The 4,737-nt window shown below is 52.4% G+C and overlaps 1 long non-coding RNA gene across 1 annotated transcript; it reads left to right on the top strand.

Moving 5' to 3' along the window:
• The first annotated feature begins 774 nt into the window (after window positions 1–774).
• Window positions 775–4,282, top strand: LOC134740193 (uncharacterized). Its single transcript, XR_010127492.1, has 3 exons — window positions 775–847; window positions 2,646–2,989; window positions 3,247–4,282. It is a non-coding gene; the product is annotated as an uncharacterized LOC134740193 (long non-coding RNA).
• The last annotated feature ends 455 nt before the right edge of the window (window positions 4,283–4,737 follow it).

Below are 4,737 nucleotides of genomic sequence, written 5' to 3'. Positions count from 1 at the left end.
ACATGGCTCCATTGCACTCCAGCCTGGGCAACAGAGCGAGACTCCATCTCAAAAAAAAAAAAAAAAAAAAAAAAAAAAGAGAGAACTGGGAGTCCATCTTAGGTGATGGGTTTCACTTTGGACACATTGAACATGGGGCCCTGCAGAGCATCCAGTTAGCAGCTTTAGAAAGGTAGAGATGGGGGAGTCATTCTTTTGGAGACAGTAGTTTGTTTGTTTGTTTATTTTTTGGAGACAGAGTCTCACTCTGCTGCCCAGGCTGGAGTGCAGTGCTGTGATCTCAGCTCACTGCAACCTCTGCCTCCCAGGTTCAAGCGATTCTCCTGCCTCAGCCTCCGGAGTAGCTGCGACTACAGAAACGTGCCACCACGCCTGGCTAATTTTAGTGTTTTTAGTAGAGATGGGCTTTCACCATGTTGGCCAGGCTGGCCTTGAACTCCTGACCTCAAGTGATCCACCCACCTCGGCCTCCCAAAATGCTGGGATTCCAGGTGTGAGCCACCGCGCCTGGCCTGGAGACAGTAGTTTAAATAAGTCCTGGCGTGAATGCCTTACCCAGAGGGGGCATAAAGTGAGGAGTCTAAGGCCAGCACCCTGGGAAATGTCAGCGTAAGAACTGCCAGGGGAGGAGGAACCAGGAAGGGTCAGTGACGGGGATGACAAAGGGGGTGTTGTGGGGAAAAGGGCAGAGGAAGAGGGACTAGCGACCACCTCTGCTCTGAGGTCAGGCGGAGCAAGACTGAAAAGAGGCCGGGGATTGGGAAATGAGGCCATTGGTGGCCTTGTCCCTGGCGGCTCTGGGATGTGGGCCAGAAGCCAGTCCCTGGTGTTGAAATAGGATCCAAAGGTGAAGAAGGGAGTGTAGATGTTCTTTAAAATTTGACTGTGGATGGGAGGGTGGTTTTGGTTTTTGCCATGTTGGTGTTTTAAAAGCAGCAGGGAGTTGAGCTGCTTGCGGACTGGAAGGAAGGAGCCAGCAGACAGGGAGGAGAGGAGGGGAAGTGGGTAGTGAAGGGGAGAGAGAATAGCCAGGGGTGGTGGGCAGAAGGAGAGGAAATGGAACCCTAGAGGCCTGGGCAGGAGGCCTCTTGCTGTTGAGCTGCGGCCGGCTGTATTTTGAGACCTTAACCTTAACCTTCTCAGCTGTGTTGGATGCAGCCTCCAGAGGCCCAGGAGAGGTGGGGATCAGACGGGGTTCGACAGGGAGCCAGAACCATGAGGTCTGTCGTGGAATAAAGGATGTATTCTAGGAGTCAGGCCTCACCCAGCTGCGGCGGGGGTGGAGGGCAAGGGGACTGTGAGGGGGCCGGGGTGGGCGTCTTTGGGAGGTGTCTTCCGTGAGTTTGCAGCAAAGGGTCTGGGGTGGGCCTGGGGTGGGCCTGGGGTCAGTGTTGGTCAGCAAGGCCAGCCTCACCTTTGCCTCTCAAATCACGGGTGCCTTCCCTCTTGACAACTCTGCCCTGAGACCTACAGGAAGTGGATTCTGAGAAATATGGCTTCCACCGTTACAAGTGGACCAGCGCTGTCCCATAGAAATAATGCAAGTCACCTGCGCTCCTGGAATCCCAGCACTTTGGGAGGCCGAGGCAGGCAAATCCCTTGAGGCCAGGAGTTTGAGACCAGCCTGGCCAACACGGCGAAACCCCATCTCTATCTTTACTAAAAATACAAAAATCAGCTGGGCATGGCGATGCATGCCTGTAATCCCAGGACGTTGCAGTGAGTGAGATGGTGCCACTGCACTCCAGCCAGGGCAACAGAGCAAGACTCTGTATCCAAAAAGAAAAACAAAGAAACAATGCAAGTCACACATGTAATTTAAAATTGTCTAGGCTGGGAGCAGTGGCTGACACTTATAATCCCAGTACTTTGGAAGGCTGAGGCGGGAGGATTGCTTGAGCTCAGGAGTTCAAGACCAGCTGGGGAAACATAGTGAGACCTTGTCTCTACTTTAGAAAAAAAAAAAAAAGATGAGCTGGGCGTCGTGGCACATGTCTGTAGTCCCAGCTACTAGGGAGGCTGAGGCCTCTTGAGCCCAGGAGGTAGAGGCTGCAGTGAGCTGAGATCGAACCACTGCATTCCAGCGTCGGTAACAGAGCAAGACCCTGTCACTAAAAAATAAAAATAAATAGGCTGGGCGCGGTGGCTCACGCCTGTAATCCCAACACTTTGGGAGGCTGAGGCTGGTAGATCACGAGGTCAGGAGTTCGAGACCAGCCTGACCAACATGGTGAAACCCCGTCTCTACTAAAAACAGAAAAATTAGTCAGGTGTGGTGGCACACACCTGTAATCCCAGCTACTCGGGAGGCTGAGGCAGAAGAACTGCTTGAACCTGGGAGGCGGAGGTTGCAGTGAGCTGAGATCACGCCATTGCACTCTAGCCTGGGTGACAGAGTGAAACTCCATCTCAAAAAATAATAATTAATAAATAAATAAATATAAAAAGAAATAAAAATAAAATTTTCTAGGTGACACTTTTTAAGAAGGAAAAAGAAATGGAAAGTTAATTTTAATAATTAAAGACAACATGTCCAAGACATTATCATGTAATGTATAATCAGTAGAAAACATTGTTAATGAGATGCTTTATGTTGTGATTTTGCACTAAATCTTTGAAATGTGGTGCCTGTCTCACGCTTACAGAACAGCTCAACTCCGAATAGGCGCGTTTCCATCGCCGCCATAGCTGGTGGCCGTCAGATTGGACAGCACGGTAGAGGTGGGTCAGGAAAGGCAAGGAGAGCACTTTCGGAAGCATCTGGATCCTGGGCCCTCGGGGAGGGCGGGGCCTGGGTCCTGATGTGAGGAACCTGTTCCTGGAGCCTGTCTGTGGCCGAGAGGGCCTCCTTCCTGGCTGACACATCACCTGCTCCGTCCAGGCCACGAGAAGCAGCTGTGGCCCAAGCCCATGACCCTGCCTTTCTTCCCCAGGTGCATGTCACCCTCTGTGGCAGCCTGGGATACGCACGAGCTCCTCAGGAGGGCGGGTGAGTGGACTTTGCAGCGTGGGCTGGAGGTGATCTCAAAGGGCACAAGGGTTGGAACTGAACCAGCCACGCCAGGGGACGGGGGTTTGGTCGGAGCCCCATGGGAAGGGAAGGCCCCTCTGCTCCAGGCCATCCAGGATCTCCAACCATGGCCCAAACAGCCACCGTGATGATGCCCACCTACGGGCTTTGGCACTTCGGGAGCGTCTTGCTGGGTGAAGGGCAGGTCGCTATCAGATGCATCTGTTTAATTTTAGAGCTCCGTGGAACACACATCTGGATGACAGGAGGGAGCCAGGAGCTGTGAGAAGAGGGGGAGCTGCCACCGCAAGAATGCAAGGCCCATGGGCTCTACGATGTGGGGGAGCAGCGGGCATCTGAGGAAGGGGCGTCAGGGGCACATGGCCAGCCCTCTTCACCCCACAGTCTGCCCCAGGCCAGCCCCACTAGGAGTGACCCATTTTCTCCTAGCAGGATTCCTTGCATGGGGTGGCCTGGACCCAAAACTCCCGCTCTGAGGATTCCCTGTCAACCACAGAGAAGGTTAACTCAAGTTTCTTTATTTGGCCATGAAATTTTGGGGCATCTCACGGTGCTTCTTGGGTCCACTGGAGAGCCCTGGGAGCTCAGAAGAGGCAAGAGGGGCCTACTTCTCCGTTGTTTGGGCTTTGCTAAATACCAATATTAGATTAGGCAACGCTGCAAACAAAACCAAGGCCTGGCCAGCTGCCCAGGGTGTTTAAAGGCCAACGGATGAAGGCAGGACGTGTGCCCGTGGACTTGCACACTCAAGCAGGCCGAGGGGAGAGCAGCCCGGCGGAGACCTTGGTGGTCCGGGGCTGAGCAAGGCTTCCCCCACCGACCAGTCCGTCCCAGTGCGCTCAGCACAGGAGTTAGCGGCCGCACATTCAGCCATTGTCTTATTTTAGAAAATGACATCCGCTGGGTGCGGTGGCTCACGCCTGTAATCCCAGCATTTTGGGAGGCCGAGGTCAGGAGTGATCCACTTTGGGTGGACCACAAGGTCAGGAGTTCAAGACCAGCCTGGCCAACACGGTGAAACTCCGTCTCTACTCAAAATACAAAAATCAGCCAGGCGTGATGGCTCACACCTATAATCCCAGCTATTTGGGAGGCTGAGGCAGGAGAATGGCTTGAACCTGGGAGGCGGAGGTTGCAGTGAGCCAAGATTTCGCCACTGCACTGCAGCCTGGGCGACAGAGCGAGACTCCGTCTCAAAAAAAAAAGAAGATGACATCCATGATGTTAATAAAAGCGGACGTATTAGGGGAAGGGAGACATCCTGTCAACTTTTCATCAGCTCACATTTGACCCTCAGCTTTTTTCTGTTAATCTAGTTATCATATCAATAGCGTTCTCACAAATGACCCAAGACAGTGTCGGTGGCTCTTAGTGTTTGAATGTAAAAATTTATAATATTTTTAAAATGTCAACAGACTGAAAACAGGAATGGTGCATCATTGGTTGTAAACCGTCTCCTGAGCGTGGTAATTCCATCTTCATCCTAAGCAGAAAAAACATACTTACCCGTGTGCCCAGGGGCTCTCACCCCAGCACACCTCTTGCCCACTTAGCCTAGCTGATGATCAAATTACTGAGTGGGGGGTTAAATGCCCTTCAGACTTATACGTAGAATTCCTGAAACACATCTATCTAGAAGAGGAGAGGCAGTAGTATTGGGAGGGGAACAGGAAGTAGACGGTGTGGAGTGTTGTTTGTTACATGCT

The sequence above is a fragment of the Pongo pygmaeus genome, chromosome 1 (assembly GCF_028885625.2).
Source record: "Pongo pygmaeus isolate AG05252 chromosome 1, NHGRI_mPonPyg2-v2.0_pri, whole genome shotgun sequence".
In the NCBI taxonomy this organism is placed as follows: domain Eukaryota; kingdom Metazoa; phylum Chordata; class Mammalia; order Primates; family Hominidae; genus Pongo; species Pongo pygmaeus.
The sequence above is the reverse complement of the archived record's forward strand: the minus strand, read 5'-3'. Positions and strand labels throughout refer to the sequence as shown.